At 38.9% G+C, this 11,952-nt stretch overlaps 1 pseudogene; it reads right to left on the bottom strand.

The window, feature by feature from the left end:
- Window positions 1-9,202: 9,202 nt before the first annotated feature.
- LOC143686859 (mitochondrial mRNA pseudouridine synthase RPUSD3 pseudogene) lies at window positions 9,203-11,476 on the bottom strand (annotated as a pseudogene).
- Window positions 11,477-11,952: the final 476 nt, after the last annotated feature.

Genomic DNA, 11,952 nt, shown 5'->3' with positions numbered 1-11,952 from the left:
TGATTCCCGGTGCCTGCCCATGCAAAAGAAAAAAAAAACAAAAAACAAAACATCAAGATGTATGATGGGTCTGGTTGGAGTAGAGTAATCCAGAAAGACAATGGCAATCGTGGAGCATAGGAAGAAGATGCAGATCAAGAAGGACCTTCTATAACCTGAAAGAACTTGAGGTTTGTCTAAAACTAAGTTGGGAAGTCTTTGGACATTTTTTATTAGGTGTGGCACAATATGACATGTTTAAGAAAATTCACTCTGGCTGCTAATTTAAAATGAAACACTACTCAAAGTCATTTAACTTTCCTACCTCATTTGCAAAATCAGTAATCTAAATTAGAGTCCTGAATTTCCAGTTGTGTTCAACTTTCTAAAAATCAAAAGATGAATGAAAATGATTTGAAAAAAATTTTCTGGTTTAATTAAATACTTTATGATTCAAGACAAAACAATAAATCAATCGCTCAACCTGGCACTATTTCTTTCCTGTCAATGCTTGGTAATTGTTAATTCATCATTATCTAAGATGCTCATCAAAGTGCCCTTCATATTCTCATATTTAAGTATTTGCCATGGTCTTGCTGATATTTTCACACCTCTACTAAAACTTGGCTTTAAGAGCTCCTGAAAGGAAAAATGGCAGAGATTCAGCAAATGCAAGATTTATTGCAGCTCAAATTTGGATGAATCAATCAAGTCTTGGCATGGAAAACTGAAGTACAAGGTACTGCGATATGCTGTTTTCTTGGTAACGATTTAAAAATCGTCCAAATGCTACTGACATGACCAGTCCAAGCTACTTGATATTGAAGAAAGATTTTTCTGCATTGACTGATTTTCAGTATGAGAATAGGCCACATTAATCTTCAATTCAAAGCTCCTTCGCATGGTAGGGTCTCAGTAAATGCTGAACTAAATAGTATTAATTCCCAACCAATGCAGATTATCCCACTCATCTGAAATTTTGTATGATATCCCAATTACGTTTTCATTGTTCTTTGCTTTTCTTTCTTTGTTGGAAACAAAAGCAAGAGCCACAAGTTCTATAAATTTATGCATGAGCACAATCAGTATTTGTGAGCAAGAAAAGGGCAAAATTTTCTTCTACTTCCCCATACCTATGTTGCAAATTTAAGTTATATTTGAGAATTTGTAAGGTTAAATCCCTAGATTAGAATCATCTAGAAACTGTGAAAATTAGGCTGATAATTCACAAAAGTATTTTAAACAAAGTTGGGTCGAAGATGTTAGAAGTGATTAAATGTATTTTCACTGGACTTGAAATGTATTTTCACTCCTCCTCATAGTTGGAATGCTGAATCTCCGCTTTCTGGAGTTTTTTTGGAACAATCCTTCCCTTCAGAGGAATTCAGGGAGTTCTAGCCTAGCGTCTTGAAACACACCAAATGTCTTATTTTGCTTCTGTTACCTCTAACCCTGTTCCCTGGTTTTAGGAATCTCTCTTGTTCTAGAGCTGCAATATCCATCTTGCACATCCAGTCTATTCCCATGCTGATTACAGATTTTCAACCCAGCTAGTATTCCAGCCTTTCTGGGATTGGAGCCTATGTTGTTCTAGTTAGACTTCCCTTCTTTCCAGGGACTTAACCCTTGCCTCTGATTGAAAATGAATAATGATTGACCCAGCTATCTGCTCAGGGCCTGTTACCTGTCTGGTTTTTCAAGTCCTAGCTGGCCAGCTTCCCAGGAAACAGCTATGTGCTCTCCATCTATTGTGATACTCCTGCTACCTCAGCCCTTCCAGCTGAAGCTGCTTTTTCAGTGTGTTGCCTTTTCGCTATTGCTATGTCCTTCAGTTCCAGGCTCTTCCAGTGAGACTGGGTTCTCTTTCTGGGAGCCAGTTTTCCTTTCCTGCCCCCTCTCTACCGGATGTGTAGGTGTAGCTCTAGGTCCCCATTTCTCTCAGAATGCCTGTCCCCCAGCAGAATTCACCTGAATTCACAGGGTATTATTACCCCTGTATGAATAGGTCTGGGTTTTCTCATCTGTAAAATCAGAAGATTGGACAAGAGATGACCCTTTCTGCTCTACAGTCTTATGATTCTATAAATGCTCCTTCTATTTAATGGTCCTTCACAGCACCTCAGAGAAAATAAAACCATACCAGCTTCTGAGTAGATTTTTTTCTATCCCTACCGTTTTATGTCCAGTTTTCCCTTCTGAAGGTTAATGTTTCATCCTTCCTTTGGAGTAATGCTTATATTTCACCCAATATATTCTAGTCAGACCATTAGAGGATGTGTTAAAGAGCTCCCTTCTGCATTCCTTCCACTACACAAATTGAACTTACAAGGAAAGCATTACTGATCTGCTTCTGGCTCCTCCAGTGACTGTGGTTTGTTACTGAGTTTTCTGGCCAGGACTTATACATGCCTCTGATACTGGGCATTTGCTGGTTAGAATATTTTTGGGTTCATCCACTACTTCCTCCCTTTTGGTAAAAGACTATTTTTACACAATGCATTTATTTGGAAGCTTGTTCTCTAAGGCAAAAATGTAAATAGAGAGTTAAAAGCATAACTAATTTACGAGCCTCAAATATATCCGTGAAAGCATAACACATTTTAAAGGATGGAGTGAACAAAAGTTAATATACTTTTCCATTGCATATCAGAATGGACAAATCCTCTTGTCATTTATCTTTTAGAAATGAAATTCAAGACAACGGAAAATTTTTCACTCCCTGTTTTTGTTGTTTTTTTCCCCCAGCCAGAGAACTTCAGCAAGACTGTTTTAGGAAACATGTATCTGTACCACACCCATAAAACTGAATTTTACAAAATGATTAATGAACTTGTTTCCCTTTCCTACACGTCTGAGTTAAATTAAAAGCAGGATCAAGCTACTTGGCTGTAAAGATGTCAGTCATTAATATTGCTTAGAAATAGTCAGCAGGAAACAGCTGATTCTGTGGACACAGATATATATGGCCTCTGTAGAGTTGAATTGCCTGTCCCAAACCACATTTGAAGTTATTCCAATAGCTCCAAGCAAAATAGTGACAGAGTAATTGGCATTAAACAAGATAAAGGATATGTGTTCTTTGGCTATTATGTTAGCAACTAAGTACACTGAAATACTATCAGCCAAAAATATAATTTCCAGAAAGAACATTACTGATATAATAAATGTTTGTGACCTTTAAACATTCTAAAGGTTTAATATGGTTCTAGGAGGAAAATTAGGCATTCTTGTTCCACCATATCTTCTACCTCCATCAGGGATTGCCTTATGCTAGAGGTCCTTAGGTGAGTATTGAGAAAGCTTTCCTGACCCAAAATATCTATCCCACATGCTGAAATTCCACCCTGAAACATCCACTTAAATACTCCTAGGAAAGAACCCATATTAGGCTTCAAGGCAGATTCATTTATAAAGTCCGAACTCAGAGGAAGAGAATGTAATCAAGGCTAGGGGTGGGGAGAAGGGAAATAAAAAAGGAACTATTGGGTGCAGAAGTTAAATTCTATGTACTTTGATGTTGTCTAGGGTCCATGCCAAAGTTATAAGTTTACATTTGAAGTGGATAATGCTGTGGCATAACAGGTTGTGAAAAGGCCTGATGAAATAAGAAAAGAATATATAGAATGTCAAGAATTCAACTTTGATCTAAATTCAAGACCAAACAGATTTTTGTAGAAGCCTTCAGATAAGTATATTAGATTTTTTTGTAGCCAATTCTTTTAGTTCCTCTTCACACCATGACCTTTTATTACTTGATCTCTTTTGGGGGCTGCACTCTTTACCTCTCTTTTCTTCTTAAAATTCTTTTCACTTGGTTTCTGATATCAGGCTTTTCTGTATCTCTTCCTACCCATTGACATATTCCTTTTTACCCTTCTCTTATACTGATGCTTTTTCTACTCCCATTTCTATCCCCTGAAATACTCGTGCTATTCTTGGCTCCATGCTCTTCTTTTCATATTATCTGATGGAAAATTTATCCTCTTCTAAATTGGTCTTATCCATATTGATACTTTTCTATCTTTAGCCCATTTTACTCCTCCAAGACATTAGATATTATCCTCCAAGTACATTCAATTGCCTGCTGAACTTCTCTATCTGTATCTGTTGGCTTAAAGTTATATTCTTCATTCTTTCTGTCTTCTTCTCCCCATTTTACTCCCTTTCCCAAACTCTCTATCATTTGGAATGGTTCTACTATCCAGTTGCTCAAACTAGAGATCTGGGGGTCACAGATTCTACTTTCTAAACAATTATTTATTTTTGGTATTGTCTTCCTTCCTTCTGCCACTAGGCACTCATCAGTCTACCTCATTTCCATACTACTATAACATCCTACTGGCTGGTCTCCAAATTTCTTCAAAGACCCATTCCAGCCTCTGCCACAGATGGAGTATGACCCCACTGCTCAAAATTCTTTCAAGGCTTACCATATCCTGCATTTTACTGGAAAAATCTAAACTCAGTTGCATGTTATTTAAGATCCTTTACGATGTATATTCTGATTATATGTCTGATATCCACGCCTACCCCCCAACACACACACATGCACACACACACACACACACTTTGGAATCTGCAGTATCAAATTGCCTTACCTTCCCAGAATGCACCCTACTTTCCTCTCCTATCTTTGCTTGATGTTCCTTTGCCTGGAGTGTTTTCCCATTACCTCTTTCTTTACTGGCAGTCTTCTATTCATCCCTTGATTCTCAAATCAAGTGCTTTTCTTCTGTGCTTCTTTCCTGAAGTTCCAGTGTATCTTAAACTATGGTAGTTACCATGTGTTTTCAATAAGCATCCCCAGCTCCTGGGTCAATGACTATCAGAGTAGGTGCTTAGTAAATATCCGTTGCTTATATTTTTGGGCATTATCTGTTTCTCCACTAGATTATAAGCTTCTTTTGTATCTGCGATTACTAGCCTGACAGAAAAGAACCACCCAAGTTAAATGACTGAGTCAGATAATGTCAACCTCTACATTGTCTGCAATGCCTAGCATGTTTCAAGTATTAAAACATATGAAGTGAATTATTAAAATCTCAACAATATTCTAGTTAATGTTTTAGTGAATTGTGTTTTTGCTGAACAAATCATCTTTAGCAACCACACATTGATGGAAAGAAGATATGTTGATAATAGCAAGTTTTAAATAATAAAAATAATTTACAGTTGGAGTTGGAAAGTGCTCTTTGTACCTACATTTTAATATGGGAGAGAATGATGACCCAGAAATTCATAATTCATTGAACAAGTCTTAAATTCATACTGGAAAGGTCTTGCCATCTGGGTTCCCCTCTCTGCCCTCTGATCTTGACTTCATGCTGGGCATTGATTACATAATGTCTTAGAGTCATACTATGGAATAGCTTAAGTTAATACAGTAGAATCAGAATTTCTCTGTACATTTGAGACAAGGTATCAGTTCACAGCTTTCTGAAAATTTTTTTTGAAAATTATTCATTTCTAAGGGTGTCTGTGGGATTCAAGAACAAAGATCTTATTCATTACAACAGTCAACAAAAATAAGTTGTGCCCAGCAGCGCAAGGGTTGCTCAGTGGTAGACTTTGCGTCTGCCATGCAGGAGACCCGGGCTCGATTCTCAGTGCCTGCACATGTCAAAAATAAAATAAAATAAGCAATACCCAATTTATAGATTCTATAAGGCCAGCCAAAGCCATAAAAAGCTATAATATAGTGGAAATATTAAACATTGACAATAAAATTGTTAAAATTCTAACTTCAATAATAGGATAATTTTTAAAAAACGCAGCTGTTAAACAATATCTTGAAAATCAGCACACAAGAATATGTAGACTCTTCCTAAAGTGTTTGTTGGCTCATCCTAAAAGACAAGGTTCACGCCATTTGTGCTTGGGTTCCAAGGGAAGCAGCCTTCATTGCCAGCCATCTGGGGATGCATATCACTTACATGAAGGCAAGCACCTATCCTCTCTTCCCTCTATATTACCCCAACAAAGTTTCACCTCTCATTTCCCCCAAGGGTCTAATTCATTCTTGAACCCCTTCATCATTCCACTCAACAAATGTTTGATGAACATCTGTTCTGTGACAAGTCCTCTTGTAGATGCTGGGAAGGAAAAAGACACAAAACTGGCGCATTCTCTCCTTCTCCCTTTCTTTCTCACCCTCCATCAATGAGGGTGGGAGAATCAGAACATTCTGACTCTGCCTTGCAGATCAGCAAATGCACCAGTCCATAGACCATAGATGGGATTAGTGAATTCAGAATAGTTCTTCCATCTTCAGAGAGAGGCCCACGTTTCACATAACTACACATTTTTTTTCTGAGTTAGTAAGGAATGTCTATGAAGAAGCTTGTCAGAACATATCTGAGCCCATTTTAGAAGGAGGCTCTTGAGGGAATCAATTAACTCTTCTGGTAAGGGGGAACAACACTTGAAAGGCATCATCCAGTGAGAAGGAAGAGGGGAAAGGCATGGGGGAAGAATAAGTGTACATGGGAGGTAGCCTAGTTTTTCTGCTTCTGCCTGTGTGAAGCAATGGGAAAAAAAAGGACAAAATGTCCTGAGGAACCTCATTCCAATATATGTTCGTCCCTGGAGTATTGAAGGTTAGAGCTGTTGGGAATCTAATCCAGAAAGAGCGCAGTCAGCACGGCTCCTTTGGGATGGACTGTGCCCTTTTCTCCCCATTCACTGGCCAGCTGAAGCAACCTCCAGAGTAGACTAACCTAACCTTCTAGTCAGTTCTCTTCCAGATAACTGCCATTAACAGCCTTTAAATCATGCATTTAAAGGACTAAATGTGTTTTATGAAATTGCGTAGGCATGAGTATTTGTAAATTGGGGTTAGCATCTCAAGAGTGTCTGTACCTAAGCAGAGGTAATAATAACATGGGTAAAAAAGTTGAGGTGCATAGAGTTATTAAGTGCCCTGGTGACTAGAACTAGCCAGCATAATATCCTGAAATTTTCACTTTTCTTTCAATTATTAATTCACTTCATTGAGTATGAAAATAACATTTTTATATTGAAATGCTTTTTGACACAATTTCTTTCACTTCCCCACATGTGTGAGTCAGGCAATGGACTATGGGAATCGAAAGGATAATACTGTTCTTTCCCATCACAGCTGGTATGCATTCAAAATGCAAACCCGCCTGGGAATTTCCAAGGAGAATATCCTTTTCATGATGAAGTTGGAGTAATCTATTCTTTAGTAGAAATGACCTCTGTTTTCATGGCGTGATAACTGAGCTGTTTCATATAATTTGATACATTCGTTGGGATCAGAAAAACCTGTCATAGATCTTTTCTGAAGATTAGGGAAATAAGCAACCTAGTGTTCTCTGATCTTCAAAGAAAACTAAAAATAATGACTCCAGGGTCACACACACAAAGTACAAGCAGCAAAAAGTCAGACTTACACTTCATCTAACTGATACTCTCTTGATGTTTTCCAAAATTCACAGAATTAAAAACTTTAAAAAAATGACCTTTCTTTTTAAAAAGAAATCACCTCAGAGAGGCTAAGTATATTTAAATTAAATAGAATGCAAGGGGGTATCCTCAAATATGGTTAGTTAATATGTTTTTGATGATCAACTTTCAGAAACACAAACAAAAAATAGCTATATCTATTTTTTTAGTAATCTAACAATTACATCTTTTTTTAAATTGTATGATGTTAGAGAATAAGGTTTTGCTTATGTGATTTATGTTTTTACATACAGTAGCTGCCCATTATTGAGTGTTATTATTGTCTGACATCCTATTAAGTGCTTTAATACAACATGGTGGAGTGACTCTCTGCATTGAGTGTCAGACTACCTGAGTTTAAATGCTGACCAATTACTATCTAGGTGTCCTTGGGAAAATTACTGAAACTTTCTGAGCTTCAGGTTGTTCATTTGAAAAATGGAGATAATACTATTTACAGCATAGGGTTGCTCTGAGGACTAAAAACACAGCATGCTATAGGTACTCAACATATTTTAGCAATTATCTCATTTAAGGCATGTAAATAATCTAATGCATTTTATAGGACATAGAAGTTAGGTTCCTTCTCAGGGTTGGCCACTGTGCCAGTTTGAAACTATTATGTACCCCAGAAAAGCCAGGTCTTATTCCTGATCCAATCTTGTGGAGAAGCCTTTTCTTTTAATCTTGATTCAATATTGTAGGGTGGGAACTTCTGATTAGATTATCTCCATGGAGATGTGGCATGCCCAATTGTGAGTGTGACGTTTTGATTAGATGGAGATGTGACTGCACCCATTCAAGATGGGTATTGATTAGTTTACTTGAGCCTTTAAAAGGGGAAACATTTTGGAGAAACCTCAGATGCAGGTGCTTGGAGAACAGTTGTTTCAGAGCTGACAGAGACATGGATGTTTGGAGATATTTAGGTGCTGACAGAGAGAGTAGATGCCTAGACACAGGCAGAGCTGGACAGATTTTGCCATGTGCCTTCCTGTGAGATGCTAAGCCAGCCAGAACCCAGAGTTGTGTCCCAGAAAAACTAAGTAACAGGCCACAGATGTTTAGAGAGGAAAACACCGGCATCAGAAGCTATAAGCCACGGAACTTAGGAGCAAGGACCAGCTGATGCCAGCCACATGCCTTCCCAGCAGAGAGAGGTGTTCTAGATAGTATCAGCCTTTCTTGAGTGCAGGTAACCTCTTGTTAGTGCCTTAATCTGAACATTTTCATAGCCTTAGAACTGTAAATTTGTAATATAATAAATTCTGTTTTTAAAAGGCATTCTGTTTCTGGTATATTGCCTTCTGGCAACTTTAGCCACCAGGTTTATGGTAATGTGCTATAGCTAGGAAACAATACACTAGTCAAGTTGGAGATACATGCACTCTGATGCAGAAATTGTTGCCTAAAGTGAACAAGGAAACACAAACAAGCAGGTTCCTAGCAGCATCATGGTAACAGCCAAATAACCCAAATTGTCCATTAACAGAATGGATAAACTGTAGTGCATTCAAACCCTGGAATTCAAACTATATGTGATACACTATGGATATATTTCACAATATGGAACAAAAGCAAATCACAAAATTATGCAGCATGGTTCCATTTATGAAAATTTGAAAATGAACATGATGCATATGTATGTGGTAAAACTTTAAAAAGCAAGGAAATAATTTTCCCAAGTCAAGGCAGTAGTTTTCAACATAAACTGAATATTAGAAGTAGTTGGGGAGTTTTTAACAAGATCAATGCCAAGGTCTCCACCCCAGACCAATTAAACCAGAAATTTTAGGAGTAAAGAATCATGGGGAGGCATGGGAATTTTTTTAAGCTTCTTGAGGGGGTAGAAGGAGATTCTAATGTAGGGCCAGGGTTGAGAGTTACTGCACCACAAGGAAGGAGAGGGATGCTTCTATTTCTTTCCCTGAGTGGTGTCTGTATGGGTATCACTTTATAATTATTCTTTAATCCACAATGTATTTGATATGCTTTTCTGGGTGTTTGAAATATTTCAGTTTTTTTAAAGTAAAAAATCTAGCCATTCTCCTCCTAAGTAGGATGGGACAGAAACAGCCAAGTAAAAAGACCACATATTCAACTCAGCAGAAAGCAGGGTCCATGATAAATGTTTTTCACCATATTCTCAAAATAACACCATGAGGTAAGTAGGTGCTTTTATCATCTCAAGTCCAGACTGGTGTACTCACTTGCCCAGCATCACACAGCAAGTCACCTAGCCAGGATTTGACCTGAGGTTTGTCTGACTACAAAGCCCAGAATCTTTAACTGTGGCCTTACTGAATACTGAGCTCTGACCTTAATTTCCTTGTGTCTGACTTCAGGCCTCCTCTCCCCTGGCCCCTACAGCTTTCCAGTGGGCACCAAGAACAAGAGATGACTATTGTTGGTGGAGCCTCAGGCACTATAAGGTCCTGGAGAAATAAGGGGGTGCCAGAAAGTCGATGGGGCATCCCTAGGCCTGGTGCCTGGGAAGAGGACTCAATGCAGGTAGAGGTAAAGGGGCAGCTGGGCAGCTTGGGAAGGGGTCAGGTGGAGGAATCTGAGGAAGACTTCACCCAGAATCTGTTTCTGGGACTTGGTGCTCTCAGCTGGCAGCAGAAAGTGCTGGCCCTGAACAGTGCTCACGGGCAGAGAATGTATAGTCCTTGAGCATAGGGCAAAGCAGTAGGACCATGTGCACCTGCACTTGCCTGGGGAACACTGAGTGGTTGCAGGTGGACCAGGGCACAGCCAGTGGCTACTGTGCAGAAGTAGCTGAGGGTCCTCTTTAACACCTTCCAGGGCTTCACTGGAACTACAAGATCAACCCTGTCAATGTGTTCTAGTTTCAGAGCTGTTCAAACCTTCCCTCGGAAGTAGCTAGGATACCATCAGTGATGGCACAATAGGTGGTTGTGGGTCTTTGGGCTTTCCATGAGTTAGGCAAAGAACTTTTGGAGGCGGGCTGCAGTCTGGGGACAACCGGAGAGGAGTACAAGTCCAGAGCTCTCTTTTCCAGGTGCTTGAACAATCTGGAGCTCCTGCTCCCCAAGCCCCAGGGACTGGTTCAGCTCTGGCAGCACTGAAAACACCGTCAGATCTTCTGGGTTCCCTGTGATTTGTTCAGTGTCACTAGAAGTTCTTTCTGGTTTACCACTGCTGCTCTCAGTTCATAATCAGCTTTTTGTGACTGAGGTTCTCCAGCCACAGCAGCCCTGGGAAAGGTTGGTCCTGGGTGTGGTTGGGGATGTCCTAATGGGTTGCCGGACGCTCAAGGTTGCAGATGATGCCCCACCCTGGTGCTAAAACCTCCAGCCACCCAAGACCTCTATTTTACAATTAGAAGTTGAGTTTTAGAACCAGGATTGAATTTGTGATTATATGGTAAAATGCTGGGTATGGTGCCAGAGCACGGGACATAATAAATAATAAACCAATAAACGTGCGAGGGAACTGGTATACAAGTTGTCTAGACTGATAAAGCTCATTTGCTATCCTATATTATTCAACTCCAATGAGAATTACAATTTGCTTGTAAAAATATCATTTATTTAATTGTGATCTTTTTAAAAAAAGTTTTCCCCTCTTAGTTGCTCATATGTGTTTATCACTTTTGTTTCTTTTTTAAACAAAGTTCTTCTTGGTGGGGAGTGCGGGAAATAAAAGGTTTCTCACTATCTAAGTTTATGTCAAGCAAATAAACCACTCTCCTCAATTTTCTTCTCCAATAAAAGATGATGCGAAGAGCAGTAGACTTAAATTCCTAGTCTAACCTCACAGTGTTGATGAGATTCTCAGATGCAACTAAATGGCAGGGTCTACAGTGTGAATGAATGGATTTTTATTGAAGACAGGATTAAGAGTTAAACCATTACATGTGTGATGACCAAAAGGACAAAAGAGAAGTTTAAGATCAAAACAAAAGGGCTGTTTAAGGGTATATCTCCATAAAGTGGTGGATCATGACCCTTTTCAAAATATTTCAAGGAAAAAAGATGCAATCCACGTACTTTACCACTCCCAACTGCATGTACTTAAGAAGTCTGAGAACCACTTGGAAAAGGATTAAGAAACAGCTCACATGGTTGCTTCACTTAATTGTTAACCTTTTAAATGAAATGGTTGACACAGTCCTTCAAGAACCTGAAGGAAATAATGACTCTTCTCCTTACATAAGCACATAACCACAACATTTTCACACAGTTTCAGAAGGCTAATGAGACCCTCTGAAGCCTGTCTATGGATCCAGGAGCTAGGATTAAGAACCTGTAGGTCTCAGAAGACCTACATATTTTATAGGGTGGAAATCAGAATCCTGGCCAAGCAAAATCAGCAGTTCAACTGTAGTGGGGCTGTTACTAATTCTAGCCACTCCATATCCATAGATTTAATAGACTTCAAAGTATTTTCTCATATATGAATCATGTGATATATCAACCCAGAGGCAGGACAACTTGGTAGCCAGCTAGATTAGAAATAAAAATGGGTAACTAATATTGAGTGCCA

The sequence above is a fragment of the Tamandua tetradactyla genome, chromosome 6 (assembly GCF_023851605.1).
Source record: "Tamandua tetradactyla isolate mTamTet1 chromosome 6, mTamTet1.pri, whole genome shotgun sequence".
Taxonomy (NCBI): Eukaryota; Metazoa; Chordata; class Mammalia; order Pilosa; family Myrmecophagidae; genus Tamandua; species Tamandua tetradactyla.
This window is presented reverse-complemented; position numbering and strand designations above follow the sequence as displayed.